The 14,197-nt window shown below is 37.1% G+C and overlaps 1 pseudogene; it reads right to left on the bottom strand.

Moving 5' to 3' along the window:
- Positions 1-13,218, bottom strand: part of LOC115291225 — a 21,281-nt pseudogene extending 8,063 nt beyond the window's left edge.
- Positions 13,219-14,197: the final 979 nt, after the last annotated feature.

Genomic DNA, 14,197 nt, shown 5'->3' with positions numbered 1-14,197 from the left:
AAAAAAATAGTGTTATATTCTAAAAAAAATAATAAAAAAATAAAGTTAAAAAAAAAGACAGTGTGGTATTGGCACAAAAACAGACACATAGACCAATGGAATAGAATAGAGAACTCAGAACTGGGCCCACAAATGTATGGCCAATTAATTTTTGACAAAGTAGGAAACAGTATCTGATGGAAAAAAGACTGCCTCTTTAGCAGGTGGTGCTGGGAGAACTGAATAACAAAATTTTTAAACAATCAGTCAGGTGGTAGACATATTATAGTGCTCACTTAAAAGAATTATTGTAAAAATAGCTACCTGCTTAATCTTTAAACAAAGGGGTAAAATTAGATATTTCATTATCATATTTTTGAAGAGATTAATACTAGTAATAATCCTCATGAGTCTTACCAGGTCCTCTAACAATTTCCAGTAGAAAGAACAGGATTAGATGTAAGGTCAGGCTATTTAGAAACTCAACAAATACTGTTTATTTCTTGATGTACCAATAATGACAAAAATGCTCTCAAGAATATATTGCTTCTCTTTATGATGATTCGTTTTCATGACCCCTCCAAAGACTGTGTTATAAAGGAAAGAAATGATATTTTGAAGAGCTTAAGAATGCTAGCATTGGAAAATTTGGATAGGAGAAAAAAGCCTGAGACAGTACATTTTTGAGTGGAAGAATTATCCTTTGTATGATCTTTATCAAGAGGAAAAATAGTTTATTGAGCCTTGGGTGTATTCTAGCCACATATTTGGATGCTATTAGTTCTTAATTATCTATAAATCATCAGATCCACTGACCCCCACATCAGGTTCTCCTGGAATTCTACTTGAGTCCACATTCCCTTTAGACTAGTGTCTCTATTTTACTAACTGCTTTTCTTTCATCATAGTTGAGGTTATATGAGAAATACGGGTGTTTTTGTTTTTTGAGAGAGATGTTTTCCCATTCAAGATGGTTGACTGTGTTTTGTTTCATGGTTTATATTACTACACTTTAAAAATATGGCCTGGATGTTTTGATTCTTTATTTTATTTTAACTTTCCACCTTACACATTATTCATTTGAGGAATTATAGTTCCAACTCAATAACAGTCCTCCGTGCTCCTAGGATCACGGTGGTGTTAGCATGATGAGTGTGATGAAACCTCTTGCCAGTCCCATGAAGCAGCTTTTGAAAGCTGTCAGGCTGAATGCAGAAAACCATTTTGTCTGCTGTTCGGGATTCCTTACAACTGCTGAGTGTGCACTGGCAGCAGAGTCTGTACTGGCATTGGCCTTCCCTCCTGGGTACATTCTGAGCATTGCTGCCATTTAAATTCTTGAAATAGAATGGATCAGTTCCAAGTGGCGTGATTGGTACAGGCAGTACAAGTTTATTAGAGAGACTGGGGTTTGCCCTTGGTCCAGCAAAGAACTATTACTTAAGTCTTAAACAATCTTTATTGTTGGGTGAGGGAATGAGGTCTACAGCATCCATTTCCTGCCGCTAGTACTGCAATAACAGCAGACAGGATGCAGCAGTGCGCATGCGGAAGGCAGGATTTAAACTACTCAAATGAAGCTTAACATAATGTTGCTAACAAAATGAAATAAAGCCAGATATCTATTTTTATTGACCTGTACATGCTTAAGCAATTTAACGTTGGGAGTGTTAGATACATTTGATATATCTCTGTTATATGAAAATGAACATGTATCTTGCTAACATTAAATAAAGTCTATATTGAGATGCTTTCTTTTAGCACAAGATGGCACTTTAACTTCAGAGATCCAGTGTAATCTCAATGAGCTTTCTCATTGCAAATGGAAAGCATGTGGTAGTTTGTCCTCTGAAAGCAGAAACCAGAGCTAGAAACAGGCAGAGAAAAGCAGAGAGTAGCTTCACAATGGAGAAGGTGTTTGCATTATGAGGCAAGCAAAGGGGGTAAAGGGAGAAGGGAGCAGGGTAGGGCAATTGGTGCAAAATTGTGTTTAATGAGTTTGAAAATTGAAAGGCAAGTTAATGTTATTTTACACGTGAACAAAGAACACTTCCGGAAATATTTTCCATTGTAATACTCACATAGTCACTTATCAATGTAATTGTCTTAAAGCATGTCTAGGGTACTCTATTGAAAAATTTTTTAAGTACAATTATTCTGTTTGTATTATGTTACCTGATCTGTTACTTGTCAGCATACCGCTGCCACTACTGCTGTTGCTGCTCTTGGGTGTGTGTGTGTGTGTGTGTGTGTGTGTGTGTGTGTGTGTGTGTGATTTTTTTTTTTTTAATAAGGAGTGACAGTTCTCCATTGCTGAATCCTCTGGGACTCGACTCTTCTCGTCTACATGCATGTAATGTTTCTGTATCAATGCACCTTAACCAGATCTCTCCATTGTCTCGTGCTATTTAGGCATCCTCTTGGGAAGGAGCGGAGCGTGGTGCTGAATGCATGAGCTTGTCAGAGTCACTCTTGCCCTCACTTTCATAGTTAGCTAGAAGTCTTGTTTGCTCATGGACTTCCTTGTTTCTCGTTTTCTTGAACAATTTCAGACATGATACTTAAAATCTTTGGGATTTTTGTTCTGTTCCTATGCCCAGGGATACCCATTATAAAAAAGGAGATGGTAGGGAAGAATAGGTCTAAAAACCTTGCATAATGGGAATTTTTATAAAATAAATGTGTATTTGCTTCATTGTTTTTAAGAAACATGAAAACCAAAAGTGTAGTAGGGTCACAGATCAGAATTATTTAAGGGCATATAATAATCACCACAGAAATTATACCATCTTTTGTTTATATAGTAAGCAAAAGTTTACAGTAAACAAGTTTCCTGAGCTGTTTTCATATGCATCCTTTCTTTCCTTTTTTAACTTTATACCTACAGCTAATCCTTAATTGAAACAATTGAATTCATTCCTAAAACATTTAAGCAGAAAGTGCTTTATGTCATGATGTGTGATACCTCATTCCCCCTGCAGTGCTGGGGAATCCAGGCTTGGATGTTATACTCAGGACAAAGTTGTCGGTCATGGTCATCAACCACAGCCTTGTGGCTGCTCAGGGCTGATTACTCCCTGGGCACAGGGAGCTAAACCAGAAAAGGCAGAGAACCTCTGTGACGCTGCTTGCCAGGAGCGGGTTCTCCTGTGAAGCTATTACCTCCTGTTTGTCCCTCTCACATTGTCATTGCAGGAAGTTGTTGACTTTGGTGCAACTTAGATAACTATACCCTAGCTGCAAGGGAGTCCAGGAGATGTGGTAGTTTCTTAGTTTTGTTTCATTTTTCTCTGTTGGAAAAGTGGGTGTATGATACAGGAATTGCCACAAGAGATAAATAGTTCTAAAGGTTTTGGGCAGATGTGACCTCCATATAGTTAAAAATACACTTTTATTATTCTGATTTTTTTCAGATGAAAATGATTGGAACTCAGAAATTTTGAGCTCTGAGGCTCCTGAGTGGCTCATTCGGTTAAGTGATTTCCTCTTGGTTTTGGCCAGATCATGATCTCATAGTTCGTGGGATTGAGTCCTGCAGCAGGGTCCACACTGTCCATCTCTGTCTCTCTCTGCCCCTCCCTGGGCACATTCTCTCTCTCTCTCTCTCTTAAAATAAACTTTAAAAAGAAGAAACTTTGATGGTGTGCATCCAACTTTAGCTCAGGTCATGATCTTGTGGTTCATTAATTTGAGCCCCATGTGGGGCTCTGTGTGGACAGCTCAGAACCTGGAGCCTGCTTTGGATTCTGTGTCTCCCTCTCTCTCTGCCCCTCCCCTGCCCATGCTCACTTGCTTTCTCTCTCTCTCTCTCTCTCTCTCTTATTCTCACTCTCTTTCTCCCCCACTCAAATAAATATTTAGAAATTTTTTGAGGTTTAATTCTTTTAAAGAACACCAGATCACCCCTGTACTTGTTAATATACTCAAATTATAATATTTTAATGTTTAAATTATGTTATTATGATCTCTTGGGAAAATGTCAGCACTGAGGCTATTTCTATTTATTAGGTATATTCACTTTAAAATGTGAAAACATAGTTTGATTTTAGTAGAGATGCACTCATTATGTATCCCTAAGGCTAGAAGAATTTATGGCACAAAGGCAAAATCAGTTGGCTCTGGCTGTTGAAAAGAAAGTAATGAAAAAATCAAACTTCTTGCCAAAATACTGGCCTTAGTCTTTCAGAAAAAAAGTTTTAGGAAAAATAATTATTTGATAGTAGATCTTAATAGAGAAAAAACAATAGCCTAAAGTGTGACAGATTTATAACTCAAATGCTCTCCAGTGCTACTTAGAAATTTTGGTTGATGTATCCAATTCTTAAATTGTTATAATATTCTTTTGTGATTTGTTTTATACTCTCTACAGTAATGCTCACTCCTGTCTTCCCCTTCCTTTCTGGGCTTTGTGAGGTTATGTGTTTTCTGTCGCGTTACTTTACCCTTTTGCAGTGCTGGTTTTTACAGCGAATATAAAGAGTATCCTGGGAGGTAGTCCTTTGCTGTGGTCAGTCATCATGGCTTCCTGAAATTATAAAACTATGGGAAGTATATGGTATCATCTTTTATAGACACATTTACCCCCTGGTTAGTCCTAAAATACTGAGCTTTTATCACTGGCAGGAACCCAGGGCAACAAATTTATGCAAAAAGGAGATGTACCGATCCATGAATCTGGGAGGACGTGGGAATAGCTCAGTATGGGTAAAAGAGCCTCCACTATTGGAACAAAGGTCTTAATGCACCAAAAATCTTTTTTTGTACCCCCACTTGCACTAATTTTGTGTGGTTTCTATATGCATGACAGAGACGATGACAATTGGCAGTTTCAGGTTCTTACCATTCTAGCAAGTTGTCTCTGAGGGAAACGAGTATCTTACTCTTGGAAAGCAGATTGCTAACTTTACTAACTTGGCAGTGGACCAATAACAATAACAGAAGTCTGGGGCACAAGAATTTTTGGGGTCTGTGTCAGGTGACCATCCTTAGAGCCTGGGGAAGCAAATCCTATGACAACCCCACTAGGATGATAAAAAATGAAGAAAGTCTTTCCCCCAAGAAAGTTGCACTGTTTAGAACACAATCAGGATGAGACCACCCCAAAGTTCCCCAACATTCTGCCCAATACTCACTTCCCCTTCTATAGATTGATGAGTCTCTGCAGGCCATTAGTATATGCTGCAAAGTCTCTAGCGAATTATAACTTTCACCGGCCTGGGCCAATAAATAACACAATAAATACAATGCATCTCATTGGCTTCAAGCCTTTGTCTATCAGCTCGGCAAGTAGTTTAATTTTTTTCATATTTTTGGGGAAGAGTTTATAAAAGGCAGAGAGAAGCCACATGGGTTATAGTCATTGAATATCCATTACATAAAAAAATCAGTGAAAATTACTTCTGCTGCCACATTTCTTTAATGTCTAAGTGAACCATTTTATCATTCCCTTGTATGAAGTTTGAAGAATAGATAAATCATCATATCTTCTCCCTTACCTTTAGTGGTATGTGAGACTTATGAATGTATCTTACTAGGCTTGCTGTCCCGTAGTACAGAAATGGTGGAAAAATTTTTCTTAGACTCATCTTAAATGCCTAGATGTTATAGGATAGCCTTAAAATTTTACTTAGGAGTATTCTAAAGAGCAGTGTCTGAGTGCTTTCTGAGAGGAAAAGAAAATAGTCATCAGTTCAGTGAAATGAAGAGTGTATATGGCTTCAGTGTTGATATTTGACCTGCAGATTACAGGCAGTCCCAGATTATTTGAGGGGTAAAGCCTCTGGATTTCACTTTGGAAATTTTGTTCAGGGGGGTAAGGAGAAAAGTCTAAAAACACCTTTCTCATGCAAATTTACTTGACCCATAATCTCCCAAGATAAGTATTTTCTATGATTACGCTATTCCTTGACAACCTGGTATATAATCTTATAGTAATATTTATAAACTTATGTTCCTTCACTGTGTGTCCTTATCTGCCACAAGCTAAAAACACACATTCTAAAAATATTTTTATAAAGGTGATATGTAAACATATTTTTGAAGGCAATAATGTATTCACTGTTAATATGAAAAGTACTAGGCTTTTGTTAAAACATAAGAGCAAGCATTGTGCTTTTTTTTTTTACCATTGCATTTTTATTATTTCCCATAATAACTGGGTCATAGATCAGTAGGATTTTTATGAGATGGATGACTTGTTATTAACTTTTTTATCAGAATAAGATCATGGGCATACTCCGAGTTAACCATAGTGTGTTATTTGGGTCTCTTTGTATTCTTTCTTTTTTTTTTATTTTTGAGAGACAGAGAGAGAGGGAGACACAGAATCCAAAGACAGGCTCCAGGCTCTGAGCTAGCTGTCAGCACAGAGCTCGACATGGGGCTCAAACGCATGAACCTGTGAGATCATGACCTGAGTCAAAGTCGGACGCTTAACCGACTGAGCCACCCAGGCGCCCCACTTTGTATTCTTTTAATAGCAGAATGCCATCTATGCAGTCCCTTCTGTAGGTCGAAGTGAAAACATCTTTAAGTGACTTTGAAAACAATTTGTAATAATCATTAGGGCTTTTCAAACCCATTCTGGTTCTTTCTCTTCTAGATGCATGGTAGAATTTCCCTACCTCTTAGAATATACCTAAGGACATGAGACTTGTTTCAACAATAAAAGATGAATGTACGTGATATATGTGATTTTCAAGTGAAGGCATTAAGAGCTTGAGCATACAGCATTATTTTTTAAGTTATAGAGACAGTGAAAATGAGATAACCAATCAGAATGAAATGTTAATAAACAAAAAGATTCAATTATGAGCAAGATTTAGAGAAACTGGCTTTTTATGTATTTTTAATTTTTTATATGAGTATAGTTGGCACACAATGTTGCATTAGTTTCAGGTATATAAATGATGATTCACTATCTCCATGCATTATGCTATGCTCACCACATTTCTATTCGATCACTCTATGACACTATTATAATATCATTATCTGTATTCCCTATGGTGTTTCTTGTATTCCTGTGACTTATTCATTCCCTGACTGGAGGCTGTATCTCCTACTCCTTTCACTCATCTTGCCCATCCCCTGCCCTTCTTCCCTCTGGAAAACATCAGTTTTTTCTGTGTTTGTGGGTCTGATTCTGCTTTTTGTGTTTATTCATTTTTTTTGTTTCCACATTTAAGTGAAATTATATGGTAGTTATCTTTCTCTGTTTGACTTATTTCACTTAGTATAATACTTTCTAGCTCCATCTATGTTATTGCAAATGACAAGAACGTATTCTTTTTCATGGCTTCATAATATTCTAACACATAATATTGCATAACATAACATAAGACAACTTAACATGTTTGTACACGCACACACCTCATCTTTATCCATTCATCTATGGATCGACACATTGGTTGCTTCTATATCTTGGCTAGTGTAAATAGTGCTGTAATAAATATAGGGGTGCATATATCCTTTCAAACTAGTGCTTTTGTTTTCTTTAGGTAAATACCCAGTAGTCGAATTATTGGATCATATAGTATTTCCATTTTTAGTTTTTTGAGGAACCTCTACACTGTTTTCCCCAGTGGCTGCACCAATTTAGATTCTCCAACAGTACAAAACAGTTCCTTTCTCTCCACATCCTTGCCAACATCTGTTGTTTTTTGTCTCTTGATGTTACCATTCTAACACGCATGAGGTGATATCTCATTGTGGTTTGGATTATCATTTTCCTGATAATGAGTGATGTTGAACATCTCTTCAGATACCTATTGGCCATCTGAAGGTCTTCTTTGGGAAAATGTCTATTTAGGTTCTCTGCTACTTTTTAATTAGATTATTTGTTTTTGGATATTGACCTCTATAAGTTTATGTGTTTTGGATATTAGCTCCTTATTGAGACATCATTTGCAAACAGACACTATTGGTATTTATTAAACTCACTCACACTTTGAAATTATAAATAGGCTTCATGTTGTTTTGCCCTCCTCAGACACAGAGATATAAGCTGTGCTAGGCTAACAATAGCTTCTTCCTCTAGCCGTGATGAATTATGTACCTTTTTTAGAATAATCTAAATGTTTGCTAGATTACAGATGGCCACTTCATTATTCATAATGCTTCTGTTATCCATCACTGATAAAAGTTTCTCTTGCTGTATAAGGTCTTGCTAATAAAAGGTCTTGCTGTTATTTCTTGTATTTATAATTTGATTTTATGTATTTTTTTCCTTTTGTCATATTTCTGCTTCTTTTCACCAAAAAGGAAAAGGAAACACATCTGTTACTCAAGATTCCTCTTCCAGTCTATGGCCATCTGTCTTCAGTATGAACCATTTTCTGTTCAACTTCAAGCAAAGACAGTTTCCATTATGTCTTTTCCTTAAGCTCTCTTCTGATGACTCTTTACAAACAAATAGTGTTTCATACACTATGTTCTTTCATAAAGAGATGTAGTGATATTTGATCTACTCATTTTTAATTCCCATAATGGAATATTTAAGAAAAGATCTTCGTAAGATCCATTAACTTAACGTTGGTGTATGTCTGGATTAAAAAAATAAACTCTTCATAATCCCAGGAATTTTTAAAGCAACTTCTTGCTCAATATGTACTTATTACATTTGTTCTTCCCATGTTAATTTCATGTCCCTGATTAGACAAACTTTCCATCAACTACATATATGCAACTTGCTTCTTTGTAGCAGATAAGAGTTGTGTTTCTTTACTTTTTCAAGACTACCTGACAAAACCTGTTTTCTAATTCTGCCATATACTACTTTTTGTCTCCCTAACAATTAAGTTATGGGAGACAGCTTGGAAATTGGGGCAAAGTCTTAGCTATTAATTTTTTAAAGTTGATGTGGTTGTTAAGATAATGAAAAGATCTTAGAGCAGAATTACAAAATGCTATTGAGAGTAATGAAAGACTGATACCCTTTAACATGTTTTATTGAATGATTCCTAAGACCACTCCCACATTTCATAATTCCTTAAAAGGACATATATACATAGCATCTGGTCAAACTTTGGCTAAAATACAATGAATGATACAAAGAATAAACACATAGGTCAAATTCTGTCTGAAACTGGGCACAAGCTTCCCAGAGTTTGTCCCAGTGGAATTTCACCAGCTGTGCTTAACTTCCTCCAACAAGTTTGTGACAACAATAGATGAGTGTCTTCTGCCAGAGAAGCTCATTAGAGACTGCATGCCAAGTTTTATTGGGTCATGTAGGCACTTTTGGCCTATCACATACCAAAATTCCAGACTCCCAGAAGCAAAGTACTAGTGTGAGTCATATTATTAGTATAGTTTTCACACAATGAGACACTCTTATCATTCACAGACCATTTCATATCACTTGGGTGCCTGTTTGCCAGTCAAGTTTGCAAATGTAAGCTGAGAGACAACCCTAGTGGCTGGCCTATTTAATGACGGCAGTCCAGGTCTATTTTGTTAATTCTTTTCTGTATACACATTCTGTCCCTTCCCCTTCTTACAATTCCCTTGATTTGTTTCCTACATGTTTGGATCTATGTGTTTGTCCTCAATTATTATTTTTCTGAGTATTACGATCAACTTTTTTTTTCTTTTCCTAGAAGATAACATCTGGATAGAAGGTTTGCTTTTAGGTATCAAAACTGTTCTGGGGGGGCATCTGGGTAGCTCAGTTAGTTAAACATCCAACTCTTGATTTTGGGTCAGGTCATGATCTCACCATTTGTGAGTTTGAGCCCCAGCTCTGCACTGACAGTGTGAAGCCTGCGTGGGACTCTCTCTCCTCTTTCTCTCTGCCCCTCCCCTGTTTGCACTCTCTCTCCCAAAATAAATGAATTAACATTTTAAAAAAATGGAATTAGTGGTGATGGATGTACAACTTTATAAGTACACTAAAAATCTCTGAGTATTATACCTAAAAAGGGTAAATTTCATGGTATGTGAATTATACCTTAAACATTTTTAAAGACACCTTTTCTTTTCCCATGTATTTGTAAAGTTTCCTTGTGTGCTTGTTTTAACAATGCTTTTCTTACAATACCATTACTCCCAGTTCCTCTGGTTCCAGACTAAATGTTCTGTAATCCAAAGTGTTTCAGAGAGAAAAGTATTCATAAAACCTTGACACCAATAGTACTTTCATTTTGGCATGTATTTTATACTTCACACACAGTTTATGAACATTATTCAACTCCATCGCCTACAACCACTGGCTCTGTTCATTAGGCAATTGGAAGATCAAACACATGATAGTCTTATCCATTAATGCAATGGTTAGTTCACAGGGCATGACAAGTTACTGGTTGCTCAGAGAGGTCTTCAAAGCCTGATATTAAGACAGGTTTCCAGCTTTGCAGAGAATTGTGTTAATTTCTTTGAACAAGCAGTTCAGAGTTCTCCCAGTTGGGTATAAGGAACAGGTTACCCAGACTGCTGAAAAGGACACAATGTGCTGTCATTCTGGTTAAATTGACTCATGATAAACAACCCCCAAACTGAGTGTCTTAAAATAATAATCATGTTATATTATCTCATATTTTTTGTAAGTCACTCATTTGGGAAGGGCTTGGCCGGATGATACTTCGGCCTCACATGGCAATGGCACAGTATACTTGGTGCTATTCAGCTGCCAGATGGACTCATTTGGAAGTCCCCTGTCAGTTTAACTTAAATACCTGGCATCTTGGAGAGGAGAGGAGAGAAGACGGACTGCCTTCAGCTGCACTCTTCTATCTCTCCATGTAGGCTTCCCCATCAGGGTAGTTAGACATTTTACATGGTTGCTCTGAGTTCCAAAAGAACAAAACAGAAGGCAGTCAGTCCTCTTAATGGTTGGGCCAAGTATTTCCTAGTGTTACTTTGGTTATATTCTCCTGACCAAAGCAGTCCCAACCAGCCTATCTTCAAAGGGAGAAGGCACTCTGTGTCACAAGGCAGAGTGTCAGAGGATATGTGGTCATAAGAAATGCACCACAATTATTCACACGTGATTTTGTGACTCAGTGATGCTTACTTTTGGGGTGGAATCTCAACACCGTCTTCTGGATCCTCAGGCATTCAGATAGCCTGAGACTTTTCTAGCATGTCCTTGGTAAGTAACAGGACAAGACCGTGTAAACTGGTGAACAAATCCCCCTGCACAATTGCTAAAATAAGCCTTTCGGATCCCCCACTGCTGCTTTTCATGGTTTCCCCAAAACCACACTTCCAGGCATTCATGCCGAATTGTAAATGAACATTTAGAATAAACAACTGGGCAAATTTTCCTATCAAAGATCAGGAAAAATATACCTATTGCACTGAGGGGGCTCCTGTCTCTGCAGGGCATGAGGGATTCATTTAGCACATGACCTCTCTGGAGCCTTCGTTCGATGAGATGAAGGGTGAATATACTTTAGAGGTATGAAGAAAGGTGAAGTACAGATTTAGAATCCATGAGAATTAGAATTTCAGGGAAAAGAACAAAAAAGGAACAGGAGTTAAGTTCTGTGATGTCCAGGACAAGGCATTCATTAGGAAATCGTTCTGAAAGAACAGCATCACGAAGAAAGGCCAATTTCATTTACTTTACACTTTTAACTATGACATTCTTTGCCTGTGATCTGAGGTAAAATACTATGACTTAGTTTAAATATTTACATTCTCTAACTTTTCATGCTTTGTAAATGGGGATGTGATCTTCAATTATGACCTATTTTAGGAGTTTTGCCGGTCTCAGAGTCAGTGAATATTGTTGAGTCACTGGTCTTTGACTATAAATATTCTATATATACTTTAAATATTTCCCAATATTAACCTTTTCTATGATTTATTTAATATATATTAAGCCCTAACTATGTGCAAGGCCCTGGAAAATTAAGTTGAAACCAGAAATTAGCAGGGCCATATAGCTTAGCCATATAAATCATTTCTTTTCTTTTTCTGGCGTTCTTTCTATATTTGTTGTAACGTTAGAACATAATGAGGCTTTAAAAAAAACTCTTTGACCTTTTTCAAGAAGTTTCTTCTCCATTAGACAGACCTAAACTTCCTGGCTGATCCCTGTGACTGAAAATTATGCACCTGCCTAAGGTGCTAGAAATATTGTCATGTCGTGTCTGTTGGCATTTAAAAATAAACATTGTCCTGTCCGAAAAAGTGGAAAAAATAGCTCTCCCTGCTGTACCTGCAGCCCTTGTCTCTGTTTGCTGTCCGGAAGCTCTGCCTGAGGTTGACACACTGAATGGTTCTCAGATATGTCTAAACGCGTTCCTTGCTGTGAAGCAGGATGGAAACTGGATGCTTCTCGTGGTCTGAATTTCCTTGCAATGTTATTAACTTTTTCAACTCTTTCTCCTAAAGGCCATGATAGAAAGGAAGCAAAGATATGAAGCACATCCTTTGGCATGCAGCATATTGTAGCTACTACTTTCCCTGTCATTCACTAGGGCTCCCTATGAATCTATGACAATACGCTCTTTCTAGAAAAGTTCTCCTGGATGTTCCATCCAAGGTTTACTTCACTCGGATTCAGTACAGTATTCTACTGCATGTGTCATGTACCCTTTGGAACAATATTTTTATCTCCTCTTTGTTATAAATTCTTAGAGGCCTCAGAGTTATTGTTTCATATAAATTTTTGGTAGTTATCTACAAAAAAAGCGATGGCATTTTTCAAAGAACTTTTCCATATATGTGAAAAAAGTTTTTGAGCTATAGATGTGGATACTTTTAAAAAACAATTAGAATCCCATTCACCATGATAATTCTGTACACACAAACATGCACACACACATACACACACTCTAAGATAGGATAAAAATAATGAGTTAAGTGTTAAAATTGTTCAGATCTCTAAGTATGCATAAAGTCTAACAATAGTTTAATCGAATGGTGGCTAATTTATGTTCTAAAAGATAAAGCTGAAGTTATTAAATCTCTGAAGTCTCCACATAATGTCTAGTCTATGTCTAGTCTCACATTCATGATTTCTAACCCCAAATAGCAGCATATTTGGAACTGTCAGTCTTGAGAGGGTAAATATAAATTGCAATGTTGCTATATACAACTGTAGGTACAATGTTGGAGATATGGAGTAATAAGAAATGGAGAAAAGAAAACAAGTGTTATAGGGGAAGTACTGGAGGATGGAAGTGACACCGTTCTCCATCTCCCTGCATCTACTCCCCTGTCTCCTGCGCTGCCCACATCTGCAACAGCCATGTTCCAAGGAGTGCTGCAAAGCTCCAGTTCCATTTCAGGCATGTGTCAATGTATAAGAAAGATCTAATTAAGGAATTAGTCAAGAGTGTGACCTTATGATTTCTGGAAAGCAGTAAGGCTCTTTATCAATACAGATAATGTTGCTTACTGAGGAAGCCAATTTGGTATGAAATGAGAAGGACGAGAAATTAGACACAGTCTCCTAGGAGATGGAATTGGGCTGAAGTAAGAGTAGCTCTCTGTATTCCAGAAATACAGAGACTTGAAAACTCACAAATATCCTATAAACACAAGGATGAGGATACCCAATATTTAAAAATTCTACATTTATTTATTTTTGCAGGCACTGTGCTAACCAAATATGAAGGATGAAGTAATAAGACAAAAATGCTCTGTCTCCCATTGAATGTTAATTCTCAAGGGAGGCACAGACATTGGAAATATAAAGAGATAAAGTATAACTTTACTATATGATAGAAAACAAAAATATAGCAAATTATCAGAAACCTTGAAGGAGAGGTATATTTTGCTTGGTTTTTTTCATTGAACTATGGAATTGGGTGATGAAAGGTGAACCAGGGAATGCTGCTAATGTTGCAAAGTATCATGGAACCATTGCCTTTTGGATGACAAGCCTAAAGCCTGGAGTGGTTTCATTCTGTTTTGAAGCCCCTTTTCCAGAGCTCTTGTTGTCCAGCTGAGTCAGGCTTCCTGGGTGCTGGAGAACTGACTGTCTGATCATTGCATGGATCTGCCCCAGACTTAAGACTGAAGATAAAATTACATCATTGAGTGACTCCACAAAGAAAATCTGATTTTCTCATGGAAAAACCTTTTCCAAGGTGTAACACATGATTGCAGTAGAGAGTGAGTCTACTGAAGGTTGCTGTTCCTTTTCCCTAGCCTACTTTCTATATCCCTCATCATTTCTTTCTATTCTACCAGCAATACTCATTCCTAAATCTATCATTACCAGTGATCAATGACTTACTAATGATTCTCGAGCATTTAGAAAATGTTC

This window comes from Suricata suricatta, chromosome 5 (assembly GCF_006229205.1).
Source record: "Suricata suricatta isolate VVHF042 chromosome 5, meerkat_22Aug2017_6uvM2_HiC, whole genome shotgun sequence".
NCBI classification, from domain to species: Eukaryota; Metazoa; Chordata; class Mammalia; order Carnivora; family Herpestidae; genus Suricata; species Suricata suricatta.
Note: the sequence above shows the minus strand (reverse complement) of the source record. Positions and strands in the feature narration are given on the sequence as shown.